The sequence below is a fragment of the Amblyomma maculatum genome, chromosome 11 (assembly GCF_055883805.1).
Source record: "Amblyomma maculatum isolate TAMU_Amacu chromosome 11, ASM5588380v1, whole genome shotgun sequence".
Lineage (NCBI taxonomy): Eukaryota > Metazoa > Arthropoda > Arachnida > Ixodida > Ixodidae > Amblyomma > Amblyomma maculatum.
In genome coordinates this window covers 66,342,272-66,368,536 of record NC_139354.1, presented here as the reverse complement: position 1 = coordinate 66,368,536, position 26,265 = coordinate 66,342,272, and the positions used below count along the sequence as shown (strand labels likewise).

The 26,265-nt window shown below is 43.9% G+C and overlaps 1 protein-coding gene across 3 annotated transcripts in view; it reads right to left on the bottom strand.

Moving 5' to 3' along the window:
- The window catches only part of LOC146174013 (prestin-like), a 189,921-nt gene that overhangs the window by 39,876 nt on the left and 123,780 nt on the right, over positions 1–26,265 (bottom strand). The window lies entirely within an intron of this gene.

Below are 26,265 nucleotides of genomic sequence, written 5' to 3'. Positions count from 1 at the left end.
GTTTTTTGAACCATTCCCATGTCTCACTGAGTGTTTCTGTAGGCTCAAGCTGGATGCAGGTTTCAGCCTGTGTACGCTTTCTGCTTGCCTTGTACCAGTTTTAACTGGTTACAGAAGCCGAAAACAGAAGAGACGCAACCGCAGGTGACACAAGCAACATACTAAATCTAAAATCCGCCGATGGGCAGCTCTGCTTTTAAAGGCTGCCTCTTCATTAATAGTGGAAATAAACAAAAATATGGCCCTTACTCAAGTGCCCGTACATTGACGCCTGTCTTGCAATCAGCGACGGGCCTATTGAATGCAATATCGTTCTGATAGATGCGCAGCATGTCAAAGACACGCTTTCCTGGAAAAGCGACAGGGATTGAGAGGGCATAAATGGTGCGACCTACTTCCTTGCAGTAAACATTTCTTTTGCTTTCCTGCACGATGGATGACTAATGCACGAAGATCTCTATAGTAGCCATCTATATGGCTGGAAATATGTTATAGCAGCTTCCGCGTGAAGGCTTCTTTAGCGCCGAATTTGGTGGCACCGGTAGAAAGAAGATAAAAAGAAATGAGGAGAAAATCCCAAATAATCGAAAGGTTTGACAACACACTTGCAGTCGCATAATAAAAGGTAAATGATTTTTGTCTAAAGGAAAAATTGGTGAAAATATTCCTAGGCACACTAGTATGGCTCGGTTAAGTGGGGCTCACTATTTGTGTCGCGTGTTATTTCGCGTACTGTGATGACTTATAGGAGCGTATGTGTGAGACCAGAGAGGCAACAATTTAGCTTTGAACTGTCATTTCATAGTCTTACGTCTAGTAACTAATTTGTGGAATATTTGAATCAAGAATTTCAATCAGGATTGGTGCGCTTGGAAGCTCCATCTAGACGTTAGGCAGAAAAATGTGAAAAAGAGGGAGATTTTAAAATTATCATTGCTATGCTCAGAGTACATCTCGCATCGTAGCCTTTAGCGCCAATCTAGTACCCCTTATTTTCTTTTTTCATATCATAGGTGTTCATATTGGTTCCATATTTTTGGTCCTTCTCCTAGCTGTAGTTATTCGATGTACTAGGTGAACTCGATTTATGCTGAAAACTATCTATAGATTCGACTTACGTGGTACTGCACAAAAGGGGAGTGTACTTTTTAGTGAAGAAAAAGTACTGATTTCAGGGTGCCAGACCATTTTTATGCGCTAAACAAAGAAATTTTGGAAAAGAAGGAAAAGCGGCGGAAATCTTTATGAATTCTGCGAAGCGCTACAGTCTTCTCCAGCAGCAATTAAAAATATATATTTCAGGCCTTGTGCCCTTTGTTTTGTTCCAAAACCGGCCGCAGTTCTTATAGTTTAGAAGCATTCGTAACAATTCTTTGTGAGTGGTATGACGAGATCTCGAACGGTGTCTCCAAAAAACACTGTCCATGACAACCCATTTACTGCGTGTTTGTACATCAGCGTCACCCATGGTGAAGAAAGAAGGGGCCTACGCAACTGAAGCGTGCTTTAGGTCCTGAAATGTCATGATAATGTGCTTACGGCGCAAAGCAGGGAGGATTGTGTGCTGTTTCAAGGAACTAAATTTTCCGGCTTATAGGGCAGCTACTGCGACGTCAAGGTTTAGCTGATATCTTTTTGTAGTTTATTGTTATCTCCTGGTGACTATGATAACATCCGAATTGCAGAAATTCAATGAATGGAGCATTCGTAACGCAGTAAGGATGCAATACATTTTGAGCTGCTCTTTCTGATTTTATTGTCAGATCATGATAAATGTTTTTAACTGTTATTTTTGCTTTTCCAGTTATTCGCTTCATTAAATGGTCTTTCTGCACAGTCTGCTTTTCGATAAAAGGCTACTTATATTCCATCATTGTCATTTAATTCCTACCTCAAGGAGGGTGTTTGGTATGATGAAGATATCTTTTATAATTCGCCTTACAACTTCAACGCACCTAAAGCATGTCTCCATGAACATAGACAATATTTTCTGTTCAGTCAGAAATCGAGTATGAACGCATGCTTTCTGCGGCCCTATTAAAAATCTGAAATGTATTATTTTTTGACAGTGTCTTATGCCTACGCCATAGGCAGCCTTTGTTTTATATAATAACAATTTGTCACCCACGAAATGAGATTCTGCCAGCAGTGTGAGCGACGAATATTCCGATGATATGCAATAAAGCATAGTAGGCAGCTTTGAAGGTCTCTTATAAGTCAGAGGCTGCCACCTGTTTCTAGAATTCTTTAGGTGCTTTGCACGCTTGTAATGCGGACAACAAATCAGCGCGAGTATAATGCGACTGTTTTTTACGCCTTCTAAAACTTTCGCTCCAAAGAAGGGCCAATCTTAGGCGACTGCTTCAGTGTCGTTTCTACAAACATTACTTTTATAACTCCCCGTCTGCTGGCTATACGGTCATTGACCAAGAAGAGCAAGAGTGTGGAGCTGCAGTGGCGATAATATCGACCCCGAGTAGAACCATGAGTAATCATTTTAAGCTCCCATGAAGATTAAAGGGGCTCTGATGATTAAAGGTTTTTAGTTTGTCTTCTTTCTTAGACGAAATTTGGCGAAATGTGGACGAAATAAAAAACATAAAGCGGGAAAAAAGCTAATGTGTATTACCCAACTATTTCAGTGTGTGCTAAAAGTTAGAGGTAAACTCTTCCGACAACCTGCTCTGTTTTCAGATCGAGCGTCTGCCCCTGTTTACACGAGTGAAGAAGAGAATTGAACAAATCGTAATAAAAAAAAAACGCCTAGAAGAGCGAAAAGATGTAGGCCTCTTCGCCAAAACAAACCGTCACACAATGCGGCGAGACAGAGTCGGTCTGTGATGTCACACAAATTGCATCGCTCCCGCAGACTCTTATCAACATTTCCTCCTCAATCAGGCGAGTTAAGCGCCCGCACGTAATGATCGTCGCTTTACCTGCCCCCCGCAGGCTTAGACGCAAGAGTCGGCGAGATTCCGTGCCGGCGCTCGTTAGAGATAAAGGGAGCAGAGGAAATGAATGGAGTTCCAAGACGAGCGAAAAGACTGCGAAGCTGGCGTTACGCGAGCCCTATCTCCTTCCTGTCTTACATCGGCGAATTCTCGTCGTCAACAACGTCTCAGTGCCAAGTCCCTTCCGCTCACAATACAGGTTGTTTAGCGTCGGTGAACCCATTACAGCGAGTCTGACTTAGCACAGGAGAATGTAGACCAGGAATTTATTGCCAGGGAAGCAGAGCAGCGTTGTTCGCGAACACGTCTGAAACGTAGTGCATTCACACATTGTAATAAAAACCAAAAAAAAAAAAAAAGGTCTCACTGAGACGTTCCCAGTAAAAGGCGAATGCCAACTCTCTTCTTGCGCTTCCTCTCTTTGTCGCCTAAAAGAAAAATGTGGCAGCAGAAAAAGTATAAGATAGTCGAGGTAGTTGGCGGGAAATCCATAAAAAATGTCTATTAGCATTGCAGTAAAGCTTTACCTATGAACCAAAATCTTTTTAATCCGAATGTAAATTTGCAAGCATCAAGGAGATTTGTACTATATGGCACGGACCAGACAATTTGACAGTGTCTGTGAGACTAGGGAACAGCCAACGTGGGAGGGCTATTAGGTAGCACTGTCCATCTCGGACTCTCAGAAGCAGCAAGCCTTTGTGAACAGAGCAAGCCTGGTGGCCTTAGCTGACGGAATCCAGGACTGAAGATCACTCCGACTTTCTGATAATTGTCCTTTACTATTCTAATCAACAGAACGTTTTAATTATTTTCCCTTCCTCCCCCGCCTATTGACTACTGTATACATAGACCGCACCAAAAAACAGGCATAACTTTAGAAACATACATATTGACACTGCTAATAAGCGTGCCTTGTAATCGTAACCACATTTCCGGAAGAGGCTGCGAACTTTCGCAAAGAAAGATCGCTCCGACCTCTAGAGATACACATGGTTCCAGGAAAGGCTGCCGCCTCTTCGCTAGGAGCTCCAAATATCTAAACGTGTAGGAAAGAAAGGCTTCAACCGCCAAAGAGTTTGTTTATCTGTGTGAATCTGAGGAAAAGACAATGGCAAGTGATGACATACGGGCAACATCCACTACGGTGCCCCTCAAAGGCTGTAAATAGCGTTACAGTCTGGTATGCGGCCCACTGAAGCCTTTTTATACACTGTATTTTTGTTGTTTAACGCTAGACGTGCACTGATGTTTTAACACTTGGTAAACACGCATGAAAAAAAAAAAACTTGGCTTCGCAGGTTAGTGCAACCTTATATAATTTCAACAAGAAATGACCCTGCCACGTGCCGTTAACGGAAAACAAATGAAACAAGAGTCACATGCCGGTGTCAAGGCCAGAAATGTGTCCGATCTCTGCGGGCGAGCTGAAAACATTTTACGGGCAGTTATGCGGAATGAGGCAAAGGCTAGGGCAAGCTCCGACCGAAGTTGTACACTCCTGCCCCTCACAAAGCAATCTGCGTCTCTCTACTGACAATATTGAAATTGTTGGGCGGGAGCACGGCGAAAGAGTGGTAATTTAAAAGGCCAAGTGATAGTGACATGCTTAAATGGTCGCTGACAACAATCTAACATGGCATGTACAGACAAAGTAATTCGTTCAAATGCAAACCACATTAGTAGTTTTTATTCTTTTTATTTCATCGGGAGATTTTCTAACGCACAAAAATTAAGAAACGTATACAAGCATCCCAGCCATCGGCCATTTTCACGAGCTGATTGCGGTGACAGGCACTCTTTCCTCGGATACCTGTGGCTAGTTAAAACCACCATTTACCTCCAAGCAGTGCTTGCGGATTTCCTTTCCCTCGTCACGTGTCAAGTTTCAATACATTAGCAGAAAAATGAAGTTATGTTCTTAAAAAAAAAAAAAAAACTTCTGGACGATAAACGCCCTTTCCCCGAACAACAGATTTCAAGACAGCCTAAAGAAGTTGCAAATAAATCTTCATGAAATACAAAAAATATATAAAGATGCCCGCGACGCTGCGCAGGCTGTTGTCGAGGAACAGATCGCGCCGCATGAAGTAGTTCCCGGCACCAATAGTCCTATTATTACATAAGCGTTGAACTTTGAACCGCTCATTAAGTGCCCCCTCCAAAAGCAAGTGACCCCCCACACACAGACAACTTGCGACGGATCAAAGTTTCACAACTGGGTAAAAGGCCACACCCAGGAGTGGAATGAAATACCGACTAAACCTGTTTGAGGTGTGATTGGACAGGCGCCATTTCAGTGCGTTCGCGACGCAATGCATTTTGTGAAGATGACGGAGTGAAGGCCAAGAGATAAAGTTCGGGTTCATCTCAAATCACCCTTCCATGACACCGCCTCCGCGTGTTACTGCTACTCTATGCGGCTCGTTCCAAAGGCACAAGGTATGCGTGTACAATCTGGACACTTTCGCTCGAATAAGTCGCGTGCCGGTATTCTGTTCGGAATGGATGACGAATAAGGAACGCGGCACAAGTGCTTTGCCGACGCACTGCCAGCCAGCGCGTCTGCGCAGCTGTGGCAGTTGCAGCATCGTTGTGGAATGCTCGTAAAGTTTAGTGACGAGAACACGATCCAATGGGCTGGAATGAGGCGGAGGTCGGCAATCGCGTCTCCAATCGAACACAGCATATGCACTTACATAGATGTGCGTAATATTATAGTCAGAAAACTAAGGTGACGGAGGGTCTCTCTGGAAGCTTAAGTCCTAAACTCCCATTCACTATAAGACAAAACTAAGTGAGTTTAAAATTCCATGCATATACAATTCCCCTGCTGGAAAAGGCGGCCGCAGTAGTTTTTGCTAAAGCACGCCCATAAGCTTAGGCTCCAATTATGCAGAGTGGCCTTTTAAGGCGAGAGCCTTTATTGCCTCATCGTTGTCGTCAGCAAAAGTGTCATGCTTTTGCGGCGGTTCTGATTGGTCGAGACGGGATGACGTCATGGAGGTATGGACCAATCACGGAGCACCACCACAGTATGTCCATATACCAATCAGTGATCAATTGCTAATTAATACCTAATTAGATAATTACCCATCACTAATTATTTACTACCTAATGGCTAATCAATTACCAATTACTAATTTTGCACTAATTATAATTACTAATCAGTGTCATTTGCGTGATTAAGTAATTACTAATTACTGCCGCGCACCCGGTAAAATCAACCACTCAACAGTAAACGCAGAACAACTGCGAACATACAAGGAGCGCCATCTCGTCGCTGCCAAGCAGAATTCATTGAATAAATGCACTCGCAGAATGTGAAAGAGTAGTCACTCGCTTTACTCGTAGCAGCATTAATTCATCGCTATATGCGCAACAGTCGCGTAGCAGATTGTTGCACTCAGGCTTTCGCCTTTCATCACTTTAGTCGCCAAAGTGTCCTCGAATTTTTAATGGCCGCCTCAGAGAAATATAAACACATGATACATTTTCTTGGCCAGCGTTCCCATCGCGCAAAAATCATGACTGGATGGTATTTCGATTTCATTTACGCTCAGGTCACAAAGCCGCAATATATATCACTCAATGTTCTCGTCGTGTAAGTCAATAAGTGAGCGAAAAGAAAGTCTGAAAAATAAAAGAAGCCTGTAACAAAGGTCATTTTTATTGTAGTGCGCCAGTACACGCCGCCCGAATTGGTGCTCTCCCGTTGCCAGCGCATTACGTCCGGCATTCGTATCGTATTCGGCAGCGTGACCGCTTTTGTCTCACTGAGCTGCCACGACTTATGTTTGTGACAAGTCAAGGTTACAACTTAGTGAATGTAACCTTGCGCTTGTATTTCATTGTTTTCGTGTTTTATTATTGCTAGTTTTAGTGTCAATGTCAGCGGCAATTGATGCACTTATTTCTATTTGTTCGCTTTTTTTGTTTTCAGTTTTTTTAATGTCAGTGTCTACAGAACTTTGCGAGCTTGTGTACAGTACGTACGTTCATGAAATGCAAAAAGTGATTTATGGAACACACAACGAATTTAACAGTGGTCGCACATCTAGCTTCCCCATCCTAACGCAACAAACATCGCTAACCTGAACTTCTTGGCTTCAATTTCGGGAAATCACTTACTGGTTTATAAATAATTTCAGGAAACAAAAATTAGCAAGAGGATTGAATTCGTAGATCAAGCTTGAGTTAGATACAAGTGGTTTTAACGGAAGCAACCAATCGTATATTCAAGAGACACCATTGTGCTCTTTGACAAGAATAGCAACTGAGAGCATCCATTTAAAAGTTTTCGAGAATACCCGAGTATAACTTTTGGAGTACTATTTCGATTTTAAAGCGTAGCATTTTTGCAGGTCTCCCAAATCAAATCCGTCTGTTCGTGACGTAATGCATAACTTTGTGAAAAAAAAAAAAAAGAGAAAGTATTTATAGCAGATACAACGCTAACAATAGTAAGTGCAATTAAAACATAACGCTTATGGTAATAAATTTGCCTATAGTTACTAAATGTCAAGTAATTACTAAAATTACAGTAAGCTCAAAGTAAATTATGAGCGCATATTCGGCTAGGAGTTAATTAGGCAATATCTGACCAGTTATAATTTAAGTAGGTAAACTTATTTGCCGATACATTGTTGGTTGCGTAATTAATATACAATAATACAAAAGCTAATTTACCGCATGATCATTTGTTAGGGCATAATTCGGCAGTTAATGAGTAAAAGATGAGCCACAGCAAGAATGCTTACGCGCCCTTTTTCCTTTTGCAGGCATCTACCTTTCTGACATTTTTTTTTTCTTTTTCTACTACATTTTATTTCTTGACCTTTACCTTTTTAATCTTCTGACATCCGCCCTTGTTGCGTGCGACCCCGACCAAGTTATGTTAAGCGTAAACAATTCTAAAACCTTTCCCCGCGTAGATGGGGTGATAGGATCCCGACACAGCAACCTGTATCCGTTTCATTCACAACGATGCGGCGAAAGCATGATGCTTCATAACTTTTTCCCGCGCAATTTAGCGGTCGGACTCAAAACAACAAGCAGAAATGAAGTCGTGACAATGTTGTCGCACGTTTCTCCCCATTCAAGAGTCGGAAAGGAAAAACGAGCAGAGGCGGCAACAGCCGGCTCTGGCGTCTATTACCTTTCCTGTCGCATTTTCTTCTCTGCTTTCTTACCTGGCAGATGAAATAAGCCCGACATTGCCAGAATGCTATATGGACCCACTCCTACGAGTGCGCCGTTATTCACTCCAAACTTAAACACTATTTCAACGGAACAGTGCGTTAGAGAAACAACGCTTATGTATGGTTAACTAGAGTGTTTACAGTCTATAAATACCCCGGAACAAGTCAGAAATGAATTTAGCCTCAAGGTTTACGCCTGATAAGCACCTAAGCATAGTAAAATGGAAAGGGAACGCAAATTCACGTGCAGCATCGGTGCACAACAGCACTCGTATGCAGTACGAAGAATTGAAACTAGTCCACATGATTGTATGCGGTAGTTTGGACAGGTAAAGTGGATTTCATGCTCAGCATTAACCTCCTGAAGCGCACACTATGAACCATATGGACCGCACCAGTCGACCTCACAGCTGAATCTTTCTGGACACGAAAACGCTTTTGTTTTCAATGAAGTAAACTCGCTTGAATCCTATCCCGACAATACGCGATTGGAAGCACATTCTTATGGCACGCCAAGAACGTCCCACCCTCCACAGCATAACTACACGCACCGGAGAACCCATTCACAGCCGTTCTGACCCTAGTGCCAAACGTGAGACAGAAAGGAGACAAACAAAACGCTGTCTGCATCAGCCCGGCTGCCACGACCGTGAGTGCGGGCGATAGCGGAAGGCACTAAAACTTGCCTTCGCGACAGGAAACGTGATGTAGGCGAGAGGGGGGACAACAGGCACGGCACGGGAGAAGAACCGGCGGCCACGTCGCGTGACCCGCAAGGACTGTCGTGCTCCACAGATCGGACAGGTATGTGCTCCGGCTCGGTAGAATTCGGTGCAGCGCTGTATACGAGCGGTAAGTGTTGCAGCCGGGCTTTCTTAGTACTGCGTGGGACGCAGCACCGAGTGACAGTCGACCAGGGTTCAAGATACGCATGTTTGTACCATGTATGCAAACATAAACGCCTCGAATTGAAACGAAATGACCCGTTTAATATTAGAAATAGGATTAAGAGGCATAATAGGACATAAACAAGAAAATGTAATGCCAAATTTTTAGGCTACAGATGACGTGCTATTGAACGGCCGGTGCTTGCGAGTATCGTAGCGGTGCATAGAATTCGTGCTGTTATGTGGAAGCTAGGGGTCACCTTGACTGCTGGAAGAAAACAACACGTAGCAGCGGTGATAGCGTCCCTGAAACGAGCGAATGCTCAAGCACGTACTGCATCGTTCTAGTTGCCTTCAACATGGAACGGGCTATGTACACAATATAGCCACAATGACAGCCGGCGTTGTTGTTGTTGTCTTGCTTTAAGTGTTATGTAAAATTGCATTAGAGATGTGACTTTTTCATAAGTATTTTAGTGTCATTTCGACTAAACTTTATTCAGGTATGAAGTGAGGCATGTCTCACATGACGGAGGGCAAATTAATGGTGGAATAGCCTGTAGCTGGCCTAACCAAAATGCTGGAGGTTTTGAGTGAGACATTAGGTGTGACTGAAAGGGTTTAGAACGACTATATTGTGTGATTTAGAATCTAAAGTTTCGAGTTTCGATGCGAGGTTTGATCGATTAACAGCGCCTGTCTCTCAAGCAAACTAAACTTACACCGATTGCGGCACTTCATCGCATCCGGTAACTTCCTTGTAATTTTATAAATATTTCTGGTAATCTAGAAATCCCCTAGAACAATGACGCAAGGCACAGCTTGTGTATTTTGCGATTCCAATATGTTTGCGAAAAAGAAGGCGCCGATGTATGTTGCTAAAGCGACGCATTATAGAGAACGTCTCGTTGTGTTTGATAGGAGATCGATATATACCGTTTCCTCAAGGGCGACTGAAGGGCAGGGACGTTATCGGAAACATTTCTTTACCACAACTGAGCTTTCGGAAGGATTAACATAGGTGAGATTTCTTCTGGCTTACTTCTAAAGAGACGACGTGGGAGGCAATATTTAATGAGACGTGGACACTGCGAACTCACTAGCACTAGACCATGTGGACAGCATTGAATTGTAATTACAATGTCGACTCATTCCAGAGTATAGGCAAATAGCGCTGAGTACAATAAGATAGTGATTATACGAACCTTCGCAATGCACAACTGCTTTTCTCACACCTATAGCTTCGGGCATGCTGAACACTACTACCTGTTGAATGGTGTATACGTTCAAAGGTCCACACAACACGTTCTGTGAGTAAATATGGCGGAACTTTTTATAGCCCCAGACGGATAACGGAAATATTCCCGCTTTTGTTTTCTTCAAAGCTCCGTTTGTTGTGATGAGGACATCAACGCACACGTAAACAAGAAGGGCGCAGCGAAGATGTACGTTCCAGAGAAGAGCAACTTTCTGTTGGAGCGGATATTTCCCTTTTATGCTTCCGCGCTGTTAACGTGTTCACAAGCTTTTGCGCGTGAACACAGTTCGAATTCATGCGGTCCATTAGAGTACTTTGGATCGTGGTTAGCAGTTCGAACATATGGTTAAATATTTTGGCATCAAAAAAAAAAAAACAAAAGCCTTAGAATCGTTCGGTAAGATGTGTTTGCCGCGACCAAACGAGGATGCGAAAATTAGCGTTAGATTTTGTTACATTTGTACTTTCAAAGAAAAAAAAAACATGTCATTTACAGCAACAACAAGGGAATACAAAAATTAGCGTCAGATTTTATTAGTGCGCGTGCTTTTTGGTAAGGGAAGAAATGGTGTTTGGATACGCTAAACAAAAACTCGAATTTAGCTACACCTTTTGTTCAGTCTGCACCTTAACGTAAGTGACCGAATAGCGAAAAATCAGCAAAATTAAATCATTAACAACAATACTCCTAGTTAAAAAGAGACGCTAGAAGCGGTACTTTTTTAAATGAGTCTTCACGAGTGAAGAAATTTGTAAGTGGAGAATTTTATTATACTTCAACACGGACAGGCAAGTGCCAGAATTACACAGGCTCAAATTAATTACATCGTTTCAGCCTACTATGGTCGAACTCATCTGTTGTTGTTTTTTACATTTATTCTCAAATTAACTGCTCCTGTTTCTATCCGAAGAGCATAATGCGTTAATTGTGGCGCGAACATGCTGCGCACAATTAATCTATTATTTTCCGAAGCAAATTCTCAGCGGTCAGGTCTGTTGTTACGCAGACTACGCACTTTTCTGTCCTAGGCAGGCCAGGTGCTAATACAAGCGAAGTCATTGATTAAATCACGCTCTCCACAAACACGATTCGCTTTGGTATATTCCAGTGCTCGCATGAAGAACGAGAAGTGTCGAGTCAGTGCGAGGGCATTCTATTAGGCCTAAAACCGTAAACAGCAGAATGTCAAACAAGCCGCTGCATTTACAATATGCTCTAATCCTTGTTCCTTGTACCGGTGGCCTCGGAAAAATTCTTAGATCCCGCTGAAATGAGTCATAAACCAATCCCCAGTCCGCCAAGTGACACGTGCTCTACATCATGCCCTGGTGCACAAAGAAGACAGAAGAGGGCGTGTGTGTTCAGCAGGTGTGTTTTTGCCAAAAGAAGGAAGTGTCACTCTTTACTGCTACTCAAGCGCCCCTCACCCCTGTCCATAATGTCCCCTTTGGGGGACTTGCAACGTAACGGCAGCACACGGAACTGGTTTCAACTGGTTTTGTTCAGACACGTGACCGCGCAAACGTGCGCCGTTTCGACGTGTCCGTGCCCTTAACAACAGCTGCAATCTCCGACCAATGAGCAAGCTTTCCGTACAGGCCACGCCCACATCGGCTTGAGACCTCTCCTGTTTGTGGCTTCGTTCAAAATGGCGGCATCTTACCGCTTTCTAACGCGGAATGGCCGAGCTCTTAAGCGTTTGCTTTTATAAATCTATAGGAGAGAGGCATAACGTAAAACATGCGCCACAAATAAGTTTCAAAATAATTCAGTACTATTTTCAAGTAGCGTACCTTTGTGATGCTCTCGGAGTTTTTGTGCCTAATCACTTTCAGCCAAGTTACTGTCTTGCTTCACTTAAAATTTTCTTTTAGTAAGGTAGAGCCCATGCCATATAGTATCTAAAATTGAGGCTGTTAATGTTTGGAGACCTGCAAACTGTAAGACACTGCACCTATTTTCTTATAAGGGGTTTCGATATTGGTGGTTTACATGAACTACTTGGCTCGGAGGAGAGACTCTAATAAAGCTATACTGCTTCCCTGGTCTCACGGCCTAAATATCTGAATATATAAACGAGATAAAATTTGTACTCATATTTTTGTTGCCTAACAGAATTAAACCCAGCGCGCCAAAAGTATGCCGCACTTCATACTTGGGACGTTTGCATCCGCTATGGTGCTTCGCATATCTTTTAAAATTCTCACAACGATAGATGAGCTCAGTCGGTTACATCCAGCAGCTGCTGTTGTGAGCCTAGCTGAGCGCTATGCTGTAGAGGTAAAAATGGCATACTTTTCAGGTATACCATGCAAGAACCGGGGAGGAGTGAAGTAAAAGCGCAACTCCTCTGGGTTCCCACTTCTACCAAACACTCGATTACCGACTGCATGAAGGAAATAAGCAATGGCTAATTTCATCATCCTTCACACTTCCGGCGGATTCCTTCAAATTACTGCTGTACCTTAAAATGTGTAACGATTACTGGTCACGCATATCCTCAAGGTCGGAGAAAGCGTTCAAAATATCCGGGGGAATTCACGGTGGCTGCTCTCACGCCCTGTTTCCTGAGTAATTAGAAACGCATGCCGCAGACCACTCGAGCTGAATAATAAAGAGTATTGTGCAATTAGTATGACACAATATCTTGCAATGACTAGTTCTCTTGTCCCTGAAGAACACGCGAATTACACACGCGTACTCTAAAACACGCCAGAAAACGAGAAGAAAATGTGCGCACTGGTTAGCAACGCCTCCTTACCTGCAGAACATTAATTGTAGCTCATGCTTGCTCCAGGGTTACTTCATTAACACACCCAATTGACTCACGTGGAGATCGCGTTACTCAGAAGTTGCGGAGGCATAGCAGTCATTCTTTCAGCACTAGTCGGTTGCGACATTACCAAAGGCAAGAATTTGCACGACCACATGAGTTTCGTCCATAATGTTAGTTCTTTTCTATTTATGCTTGTGTATCGAAAATGCATTCGCGAAAATAATGTGTAGAGCAGAATGAAAGGAAAACTTAAGAGTATAGTTTTTAAAAGGCAGCATGCATTCCGCCCCCAAGAGCAATGCCTTATTTGTAGGCTTACAGTAAATTTATTGCCTGCGCTGGAATAGAATCATCAGTGCTATATTTGTATGTCACTTTTTAATGCCCTCTTTTAAGATCCCTAACGAGATTGACAGTATCAAATAAATAAATAAATAATGTTGACATGTGTTAGAGGATGTGTGAGGAAAACCTCTTCAACCATCTAAGATCATCTCAATGCTGCTCTCTGCCCGCTCTGAGAAATCGGTTTTATTTTCTAATTATTTACATTCTAGGAATATTATTGACGCATTGTGCTATCTTCAGACAATAAATCCTCTGCCGTTGGCCTTATGTTCTCTTAGCTTCTCTGAAAAGTTAAGCGATTAGATTACATGGTGTTAGAGAAATAAAGTCCCTGAAAATGAAAATCAGCTCAGTGGCGTTCATGTTCCATTCCAGGAAGGTTATCACCGCCTTAGTTTATCGCATTTATTTGCGCCAACATGTAAAGAAGCCCGGTAGATAAGCCCATTCTTGTCCTCATTCTGATTCCAGATTTCAGAAGAACAGTGAGCGTACTCAACAAGGACTCTTCAAGAGTGAAGTGCGCCAAAGAGATGCTGCAGCAGTGTCTTCCACCGAAAGGAATTCACCTGGTCGAAGTATGGCGCAGAACGATAAGGCGAAAAAAAAAATGTATAGTTTAGTGACAGATGCTACCAAGACAATGCTGAGCATCCGCAACGAACGATATCAAAGAGAATAAGACCAATTTTATTAAGTGATTACAAATGACGTATAAAAGAAGCGATTAGCACATCACTGTAGGTAATAATAAAGACAATGAAAAAGCTGTGAGAGCGGGCTCGAAGTAAGGAATAGCCGCACTTTGTCCCTACCGCAGTTTTTGCTTTACTTGTTACTGTCTTTCATCTACGTCTATGATTTCTGTTTTCAACAGACTTTTTCTTCCGTTCTCTAAATAACTGCCATGCACTTCTCGGGGTTCCCGCTTGTGCGGTGCGGTGGCCGCTTGTGCTGCTGGCATTGACTGCGTTGGAACATCTGCTTGCGCCATCTCCTTTGGTAGGGGAGGGGTGTAGCCCAGCTATTCCCCTGCTTCGGCGGTGTAGGAGAGGTTCTTTGGTGATCTACCCAGCAAAATTCACCACACTTGTTAAAAGGTTTATTAATACGTCGGATGTTAAATGCCCTGGATGTTAGCACACCCAGAGCGGAAAGACTCAGCATCCTCTTCCTCTTCTGCTTCTCTAGCTACACCTCATCTTCCTCCAATTCAGGACTGCGGTAAGTACATGACAGTAATTAGCAGTTTTCGGGGATATTACTACACTATATTTATACGATGGTCCCTAGTTCGGAGCTCGACGTGAGTGAGACTTAGCAGCGCAAATAATTGATATCGCTTAAGAATAGCCAAACAACGTGAATTCTGCTTCATTTACCTAATCGAACTTGATTAACACCATACAATTTACCAATCTTCTGATCCCAACAGCTTCCCAAGCTCTAAGCGGTGTAATCAAGCCCACACTTCTTTCAGCCGATATACCGCGGATCCGGTAAACAAAGACGAATCGACAAGGACAAAAGAGTCCCGTGCCCAGCGAGGTCTCGTGCTTTGCGATCGCGCGACCGCCGAAGCCTTCCGCAGGGAGACGAGAAAAACGGCTCGTAACGACGTGGTCTACTGCTGCCTCGCGGCATCTTGGAACTTTATGGCCCACCCAAGGGCGTCCCGAACGTTCAGCGACCGTTTTCCCCCATCCGGTCTCAGCTGACGAGCATCAGGTGTTTGCTCGCGTTTTATAAGCAGCAGGCGGAGCGGTGCGTAAGCACCCGGAGAGGGCTTCAGGACATCTTGTCTTTTCTTGTCTACTCATCTGTTGAGGCGACAAAAAAGCGAACACCCATTTAACCGCTCCTCTATCTTTACGATAGGTGTACCTCTTCCCGAAACCCATTGACGAGACCGCTGGGTACGATATGCCCGGGAACGCGGTGTCGGTGAACGGAGGTTTTTCTTCCTTTTTTCTTTTATTTTGTTTATTCGAACTCTTATCACTTGTTTGGCTGTGACGACATGCGAGGCATGGATGTGACCTGAAGCAAGGCACCAATACCCGCTGGAAGAAAGGAAGTCGAATCAGAGTACGAAGCCAGGTATAAGTATACTGATACATTACTGTAAACACACACACACACACACACACACACACACACACACACACACACACACACACACACACACACACACACACACACACACACACACACACACACACACACACACACACACACACACACACACACACACACACACACACACACACACACACACACACACACACACACACACACACACACACACACACACACACACACACACACACACACACACACACACACACACACACACACACACACACACACACACAGACGTATATATATATATATATATACATCAAACTCTTCTCATTTCAGTTTCAAGATGCCCTTTAGATAAACACGCAGTCCTCTCACCCAGAGATTGGTGGCGCAGTTGTATGCCAGCGTGTAACCTCTGACACTGTAGCCGTTAACGTAGACTGCGGCAGGAGGGAGCTATGCAAGTGAAAATAAATTATTTGATAACAATTGGCAGAAGCCTCACGAACGGAGATGGCTGTAAAGAAACCAACTCAATATCACAATAGCTTCCGCCAAGTTCTCCAGATAATGACAGCTAGAACTTATCACTTGTAGCATATATGATGAGTGTGATGGCATGCTTATAAAGACAGCGGGGCGATTTTGTCATATGTGGTAATCATTAAGCTGGAAACGGCAACACGAGCATTTAGTCGGTCAATCTTAGCAGAGTACTTTAACTTAGTCAACTTGTTCCACCTTAATGCACGCACGAAACTCTTTCATGTCCTTGAGGGCGAAAAAGGATGTCACCGAGATCAGTCATGTACAGCGTGGGGGGGGGGGGGGGGGGGGGGGGGTCAAAAGTTCCCAGGCCGCAGGTTTTGCTTCTGGTCAGCATATTCTGACACGTGAGATCCCATTAAAGCTATAAATGATCTCAGAGGTTAGAATAATGCTTCTTCTACCCTCCACATGTATTTTGAGATTTGGGGCCGTCGTAGCTACCTAACTATACCGCTGAGAAGCAGACCCTGTGGCCTGGGAACTTTTGACCACTCCTGTACGTTCTATTGAAAAGGAAAGGAACGTTTCGAGCCAACTAAAGGCGCAGAACATCTTCCACTAAGCTGGAAGATGAATGGAGCTGTGATGTAAAGAATCCAAATGTTTAAGAACGAATCGGCAGGGTGTGGAGGCAGCCAATGGAAATATATATTGATTCTTTCGCAAGATGAAAGTATAAAAGTCTATTATCTTGTAAGAAACCTAAGAATATTGTTTCCTGCCACCTTCGTAATTAAAGAAATGTGCAGTTCTAGCAGATGCGCTGTATAAGAGGCCAGCTGTTTTTGTGGAAAACTACCGCTTTGCCTACGTGCGGCGTGAGGCACAAGCTCAGTAAAGCTAGAAATTAATTATCGTTCTGTAGCTACGTCTATACATTATTCATCAGATCATAGCTTTATTTTTCTTGGAGCCAGCGTAGGTGACTACAAGCAACTACGAATGCAGCTCAAGAAAAAAAGAAAGATACTCCTCAAAGTAAAGCTCATCAGCCAGTGATACCGACAAATGCTCAGGACACCGCGATTAATGCATTTGAGGCGCTGTTAACCTGGTTTTATGTCATATCCTGCGTTGTCTCGCTAGCAGGTCCAAGGTGAATATTAACAAGACTAGGTTGATGTCATTGTATCCTGAGGGAAAATTTGAGGGGCAAAAGTTGCTTTTCTTGTCTGCTGTGTCAGACTATAGGTAGTGATTCTTAAAAAAAATGAGACCTGAGCCAATTAACAATGATAGTTTCATCTAGTCTTGCAAATCTTTTACAAAGCCGTGATCAAACAAATGATCGACAAGCCGCTGACACTCAATCACTCATTTCATATTTTGCCATTCATCTTAACGTTTTGTCGACCTGCGTCCAGTATAACGCTTTAAAATTTAAACCTTTTCATTCCTTTACCGCCCCCGTGCGCCAATTTACGAATGTTGTTTTCACAAAATTCTTTCAGAGAACAAAGGAAACATCAAAGGCGAAAGAGAGCAGCGCCTCCACTCGTCGAGAATTCACTTAGCATCTCATCTTTACCTTCTTTTTTTACTTTTGCTTTGAATCTTCTCTCCCAGCTTTCACCTGCGCAGACAAACGGGCGCTTCCATCGTTTCTTAAGGAAAACGAAAAGCCAAGTATAAAGCAGAGCTTCTGCAGGCGGCCGACACAAAGGTTCCTTTCGTGTTTTTTTTTCTTTTTTTATTATTATTAAAAGAAGAAGGAGAGTAACAAGTGAATCGTGAGCTCGTGCACACAACTGCCGCGGGCCTCTCGAGCTGCCTGAGTGGCGACGTGGCCATTACACTTCTCCGCGGTTTCGAACAAAACAGCTAGCAAGTAGCGAGCTCAGCGGCGCTCAGCTCCTTTCTATGGAACGTAGTACAAGCGGACGCACATCGCTCGCAGTCACGTCTTTGTGACTAAGAACGCCACGCAGTGGCGAACCGGAGAAGCAATAAAACCACGAGCTTCCAGCCAGAACTCCGGGGTGGATGCCCCCCGCTTTGAAGAATGGAAGAAGGGAACGCTGAACGCAACTGAAGCAAGCACAGCACGAAATTCTTGCTGGGCCCTAAAGCAGTTAATGCGTGGCGAAAGCATTTCACTCGCTCATCTGTTTGGTTCTATGATGACTTTTCGTTTTCAACACTTTTCCTTATTTTCGTAAAGAAGTAGCACGCATGAGGTCATTGCTTTTAGACGTTCTTGTTTTTGGGTCGACCGCCTATTGTTAGCCGCCGAGTATGCACTACCGGGTGAGAGAGGTTTGGTCGTCTTTGATTGGGCGGAACAGTGGTCTTGACGCGGGTCATTCAAGAGCACTGGATATCTTCTTTAATGTAGACATTTGAAGTGCTCTTGAAGTGTCACTTTGCTGTCATCTCCAATTAGGCACTCTGAGTAGACGGCATTCACAGAAGGAAGTTCATCCTGGAGTAGCAGCGCACACAAGAAAGTAACAGCTTCAAGCCGTTATTACCAATTGCCTCACAAGCGGCAACTAATTATTAGGTGTGACCTAATATCTTGCGCACACTTTTCCACCACAAGCATGTTGTGGGCATGCATTGCTCTGTCAGGAGTTTGAAGTAATCTCATCATCATCATCGCCATCATCATCATCAGCCTGACTATACCCACTGCAGGGCGAAGGCCTCTCCCATATTTCTCCTTATCATGAGAGGTTGCGGCCAATTACTACACCAGGGTGGCCAACTCCTGTTCTGATGAGGGAGTGCGTTGCTGGAGGTGTTCGCCGGCCTCAGGTCGCACCCCAAACCTGTTTATGCAATTCCATCGACACGCGGTCTTTTTTTTTTTCCCTGGTGGAGAATTTCGTGGCACCGGGATTTGAGCCCCGGTCCTCTTGCATGCAAGGCGGATGTTCTACCGCTACGCTACCGCATTTGAACCGCATTAGAGTAATTTAATCTTTTATTAATTTGAAAATAGCCTCCAATGTCGTTCAGTGTTTAAAGCGCGCGACTCAAGCAACTTGTCAGCCGTAGTTACACAGAGGAGACGATGGAAAGTAAATATTTTTTCCTTTCCAGCTGACAGGTGGACGAGATGTGTTCTGAAGGGGAACCTGCCCTAGACTACACCGAAGTACTGCTAAGCAGAATAAACAGCGACGGTATTATGAACTAACAAGAAATTGGAAGACTGGAAGCGTAATGTATGCTTTTTGAAAACTGAATGGAACAGCATTCCTGGTAACGCGCCGGCAAGAGTTGCCAAAGTGTAACGCCTTTAGCATTTTACGAGACATGTCCAAGAATGCACTACATATCAATAAAAAAAAGAAAGGTGACCAAAAGATCAATTATTCATCCCACCAACTGTGTAGGTGCCCTATAATTCTATGAACATACGTCCAGTTCAGCCTGCAGTTGTTTCAATAAGGGAAACATTCCTTCTATAATAAAGAAGACTACCTCCGCTAACAGATTCAGCGAAATGCGAGAGGCATTCGGCGTCGCGTTTGGATTGTACTTGCTGCGTTTTGCACTTTGCTTTAGCGTCAATGCATTTTAAGACCAATCAATAAAATACAACTTCGAATACACGCACACAAAACGGGCTTGGCATTGACCGTTAGGGCTAATACAATTATTTTAAGAAACAGCACTGCCGAACACAGGATGCTGTCTGGCCTCTCTTTTTCTGAGTTGGTAGTGGTGTCGTGTTTAATGACTATGGGTTACGCAAACAAAACAAAATGATGAAGAGAGAATGCGGCATTTTATGCAACGGGAAGAGGACGCGCATAACGTATACTAATGGTCACCCGTCTAGTTCTTGCATAATTATATTTTGAAATGTGACGGAGTGGTTGCAACAATCACACGCCTGCTTGCATTACGAACTCTTGCTAACAACGGTGATGATGTCAATAATGAGCAAGCTGGATAACAATGTAACGTAAATCTACAAATTGCAGAACCCAGATTGGAACCGACGGCCTACTGGTAAGAAATGCTAAATACTGCCACAACATTACGCTCTTACGTAATAGAAGAATTGCGCTGGCAGTAGCAATCTTCGGCGCCACCGTCCTAACGTGTGTGTCCATTACGATCGTATAGCCATCGCTCGCGAAAGTCTTTCGCCATCAGCACGAAACTCTTAAACGGTTAAGGAAGGAACATGGACCCAAAAGGAAGAAGGACAGAACCGTTCTCGAAAAAGAAAACGGGAAGAATTAGCGCGACTTGGAACGGCCAGATTTTATTTCCGCTCTTGTACGCTACTGTGATCAACGGCAAGGTGTAAAGCTTCCGTAATGTAACACACAAAAAAAGAACACGTTGGCTCATCTCTGTAAGCTCTTCATCGAGCTGAGCTTCCTTCAGGATGCGGAGCTCTGCTATCATCGAGCCGTTGCTACCTTGCCATCAGCCTCCTCTTAAGGCACGCTCAGTGGTCCCTATTGGCCATAGCGGCTGTATTGAGTTAAAGGGGATACTTTAATGAGTATGCGCTTGAATTTTGGTGAAAGCTATAACAAGTAATTCCTTGAAGTGAACTGGAGGCACTGGATGCGCCTTGACTAAAACGCTTTATGAAAAGTTATCAAATTTAGTAATAAAGAACTATTAGGTACATAAAATACTAATTCGTGGTTGCTTACTCCATAGGAATGCGAACGACCCTTCAATAATAAATCTCTGTGCGCACCCTTCACGATGCTAAGTATCATGTTTGACCGAAAAGGGTTTGTGAAGAATTGGTAATCCGAGTTGAAATAAGTTCTCGAAACGAAACTAGCGTAAACCATGAATTGATCAAATTCGCTATCCTGCGAATGGTATAAATCTGCTCTGACGCCGGTGCCGTGTTAACGATTGACCATGGCTTTGGTTTCAGCTGCAACTTCCATCTTCTGTTCACGTGAGTCTCGCAGAAATGCGGTGTCTGCAGCAGGCGCTGACCCGAAATCGATGACTGGCATCCGGAAAGCCAGCACAGAAAACGCTGGGAAACGAATAAAATGGGGAGGCGATAAAGACACAAGAACGAGGAAGACAACAACAGCAACTTATACAGCAGAGGAAAGTCGACACCGGAGATCACAAGCACCGGCGCACGCTTACACCGACCGCCACCATTTGCCCCCCCCCCCCCCCCCCCCCCCCCCACGCACACTTTTTGTTTTTTTTTCGCCGTTAAGCGCAGGTCACGATCGTTGTCGCTCACGCGCTTGCTACAGCTGGGCTGCTTGTCGATGTATGTACCGCAACCAGCCGTGTCCTGAACGGTGGCTCAACGGCCTTTCTCTAGCGTTTAGGAGCTAAGGTTGCGGAAAAGGAAGCCTTAACTTGGGGACTCGCCAGGAAAGGCGGGCATTGTTTCAGCGGCGAGAGAGATAGGCAGCCGGGTGTTGAAAATACCGCCCGTTTCGGGGGCCGTTATCGAGTTTTTTAAAGGAGTAGCCGGAGGAGGGTAGTAGGGGACATGGAAGTTCGCACGGAAGTAAAGACATGTTTTCGGTTTAATCAGTGGTTGGCGCACCTGGCCAGTGAAGTTAGGTCACAAAGGTAATCTAGTCTCATTAACTTAGTCGTATATAAGAACGCGATAGTTAGCGTGAAAGTGGATGTTGCCTCTCAGGTGGTTGCAGAAGGATACATTTAGATGATGGTGGTAGTAGGATGCTTGATGTCTGACAGGCTGAATTTTGGCTCAGTCACAATTCTCGAGGAAACTTCGAGAAATGCGACTGAGAAATGTGAAAGTAAGCTGATTGTTTTACCAGTGATAAAAAATCCAAGCAAAGAGAAAGGCATATACAGATGATTGACTTGTAGCGTAACAAGATGAAATCAAGTTTTCGTCCAACTAGAACAGCCGAACCTCTGTTGGGGTAGCAAAAAATTGTTAATTTCAGAAACAGTGAGCAAAACGAATAATGGGGAAGGGAAGGCGCGGATAATCAAAGGCTGGAGAAATGGCATGTCCTTCCAACCAATACTGTAGAGGAAATTTCATGACATTCATTTGGAAGCCCAATCAATCCCTTTTCTCTTTGCGCACTCTGCGAACACCCTCGCTTTTTCACATGCGCCACATGATTATATGCCCACCAGAGCTAATCCAACACAAATGGCATTCTCGAAGACATGTCTCCGAGCTATCAGTTCGAATCAAAATTAGATGATGAGCCTCCAAAATATTCCGGCCTTTCAAAACACAAGTTGAGATAATGAAGCACATCGTTCGCATCCACATTCCTGTGCACTTTTCATCCGTCATGTCTCAGGCAGCTTCATAACCAGTCGTCGATGGCGCACCTCAAGAGACGTGCGCTTCAAGCTGAGGCGTCGCGTCACTAGACAAAAGGGAGCAGGGGATTTACGCTGACCGATCACCTCCTGCGCGCATCTGATCTCATCAAGTAGAGAGGGGATAAGGTTGTCGCTGCGGGCTTCGCTGAAGCCAGTGCCTCCCCCAGAACTAAAACAGGCAGCTCTTACCACGAACACAGACATGGAGAACCAAATAACGATACTATTATCAGAGCACTGCACCTGGCTCATAAAAACACTAATATCCGATGGTAATGAAGGAGCAAAGACCACCTAAGATGATTATGCGATTAGCGATGAGTACGCAAGCAGTATTGCTGAAAATTTCGCGCATTAGGTTTAAAGAGTAAGTAAATATTAATAGTATATACAACAAGAAAGTATATCGGTGCAATAAAACGAGAGACAGCGATTTGTATACTTCGACACCCGCTAACAGGAGAGGCGCATTTTGCCCTCTTTGTAGGTGAACAAAACGCGGTGAACAAAACCCGTTTCTCCTTGGAGCTGGACTTCCGATGATATTTGTGTAAAATAGTCGAATCACGGGCAGCTGCGGTCGCTTGGAGAATGGAGCGAAGCTTAAACGTGAAGAGAAATGGTATTATGCCGCCCTGAACGCTATCCAATGACCAGTTCCGCCACAATTTGATGTACAAAATAAAACGAGTGTCATCGAGTTGATTTTTTGCCTTACAACCGCAGGCTTTTCCGCAACACGTCGCCCTTGCGCCACCGCCTAATGTAATGGTAGCAACTTCAGTGATACAGGTTTTTCTGCACAGGGTATTCAACTCGAGGGACCATAATAATATTAAGCAACGAGCTTTATCCCGTAATTACAGCAAGTTATCCTCTGAAATGATCGCCACAAAAAGGACTTCAGCCTTCATAACAAGGCCACATCCATTACGGAATGACCAAAGCCTATTAGGAAGGCGTCCATTTCCGCTATCATTCGCAGGCTATTTTATTCCCTGCCGCAATGAGGATTTTTCTGCGTGCAGCAACGATACATTTATTCTGTGAAACACTATAAAGGTAAACACGAAATTTTCGTTCCGCTGTTGTAGCCTACTACTTGTGCTTCAGTAGCGCAGCTGAAACACCCAGTTGCATTTTTTACATGGATCGTTGACTTCTTACAGGCTGATGGGAGTCACGAGCACGCAAGTTTTCTCCGCCAAGAAACCAGGGGCACATTTCCAAACAATGTGACGCGGGAGAGCGCACCGGTAGTCGGGAGACTCAACTAATCGTGTGAGCAGCGCTTCTAGAAAGAAATAAATGGTCTTTCAGGTCACAATCACAAAGTAAGTCGACGTGGATTGGGCGGAAAGGAATTGGCGGAGCCACTACGGTGGGAATGCGGTTGAATTCCGCCACTCAAATAGCCAGAAGAAAACAAAAAATCGTCTCCGGTGACATGGTTTCACCCATTAAGCATAGATACACTTTCGCCGACCTCAAGTGCGGGTAAGGTAATACATCCCATTTCAGTTGTAAAAACAACACTACAGAAGTAAAGAAATTTCTATCCAGGCCACATACTTATAGAGGCATCCCCAGTCATTTGCACACATATCGACCTCAGTTCATACAAGTGCATAAAATAAGGAATCTAGACTCGCGTCATCGACGGCTTGATACTCATTGCACGTATAATGTTACATCTCCAATTCAGCAAATCGGCAGCGCGAAAGAGCTTATTGAAGCTTGTTGAGAAATCCAGATTAATTCAAAATACCTGAGATTTCTTAGCATTCGGTAACATTCCATAGCACAAGCAATAGGTCCCCGTCATATTATGGTCTCCGCGGCCGAATTATGATAGGGACTAAATGCCGTTTGTTGTGCAATGTTACCTCACGCTTAAAAACCCCAGGTGTCCAATATTGTCCGCGCAGACAAAGGTGCCAGCAGGCGAAAGCCAAACCGACTGAGCCACCATGGCGGATAGTAGCATTGAATCCATCCAGAATATTCAGTAATAGTTTGTACACGTTCATGAAAACCAAGCTCGAAGTAGACACGACTTGTTTTAAAGTTGAAGCTTGAAGCTGAGAGAAAATAAAATAAAAAGTAATTCCTTTCATTAATAATGAATTAACGGACTGGCCTATCAATGTACCGTTTTGACTCTCGTGCGCTTGAGTTTTCATGGTCTCAGGGCGTTAAAATTATACTACCATGTTATAACTACCTCAGAATATACACCTTCAAGTTTCTTAATGCGCCGTACCACTCGTTACCAGTCCTCCGTTTTCCATCTAATACCGTCGGAAGGGAGCTTTCAAGGGTATCCTGCATAAATAAATAAGAAAGAAAGAAAGAAATCGTCGCCTTGGATTATATATGTGCTGATTATCGTAACTATTTAGTATATGCTTGCTGATAAACATCACTTTGGGGGTCTGCACACAAAGAACTCAAGGTTAGACTTTTTGGCCAGTGCTAACCGGCCCCTTACAAGCCGAAAGGGGTTAATATGTTTGCATACCGGTAACAAGTAGCAAACATTAGGGGAAATTAGTTAAACCTAGGAAAAAATAGCAACACTATTTCGCTACATGCCCAGTCGTGAAATAGATCGGATTCTGACAAGTAAAAGACGGTCTGGGTTATACGGATCATCACATCAGCGGAAGGAAAAAAAGCCCGTTGGTTGCACTAGGATTATATAATTCGCTAGATAACAATTATCTTCGAAGACTGCGATTTGAGTAAAGTGGCAAATTTCTAATTGTATGCCATATTGAACGAATGTAACCTCTTTCGCAAAAAGCCAAAAATCACCATCCTTTCACATCCGTTCAACATAAAAGATTTTACTTTTATGTTGAAAGTATTGGATGTAGAAACGTGCGATGACATCCGCCGAGTATACGGCGCAGAATGAAGCAACACAACTTCCTGAGACGGAAGCAGGTTCTCTTGTTACGCTTACTTCCCCCAGAGAACACGCCCGAAGACGAAATAATGCTCGCGAAGTCACGAGAAGCCGTAACTGCACACAGCAAAACAAAACCATCGAACGGCTACACCGGGGCGGCTTCTTTTGTAAGAGTAGCAGTAAGCAAATGCTTACTGCTACTCTTCCGCATTTGCATCCTTGAGCAAACACAGTAGCCGGGCGAGCCATCGGCCGCGCACGAATGTGGGAACGACAAAAGAGTATGTTTTTATTTTTATTTTTTGAATGGAAGCCACAGCAAACGAGGCAGCCGGCAACTCTGTCACTGAGTTTTGTGAAAGCTCGCGCTTCGCACTCCGGTCGCCATCTCCCTGTCATCGGGGAACAAAGAGGGTCGGTTTTTCGAGGTCTTTAAGCGAGTTGTGTAAAGGGTCCATTACAGGGCAGGAAATAGGAAAGAAAGAAGGTAAAAAAGACAGAAAGAAAAGAACAGTGCAGGTAGGATGGAAGAAGGAGAAAAAACCAAGGAAAGCAACAAGGGAACAGAGGGTAATAAAGCTGAGGTTCGCTGAGAGAAAAATTTTCTGCTGTGTGCGGTGTGAGCTGGACAGTAGAGCGACTGCCAGGAGTGTATCCAGAACGGGAGGGCAGGACTGATAGTAAGCCAGAAGGTAGTGACGGCTGTGTACGAGCAAAATAAAATACTTTGCGGATAAGGGCAAAGATTTGCGGCACAAGCGACAAAAAGGATATTCACTAAAGATAATGAAACAAGCGTTGCCGTCCAAAACATGGCAGTCTCGTGTCGATATTGAAATTGTGCTGGTTTTGTAGCTCCTAAACACTAGGGTTCACGTGCACAACAAGCGAAGTTAGATATCTCAGTTTGCCATCTAGGGGGCTGTGATGTTTTGCCAGAACTAAGCATTTTAAACGCACAACGTCGCTTGATGCGCCAGTAGAAATGTGTTTAAACAGTGAAATAGAGATAAATC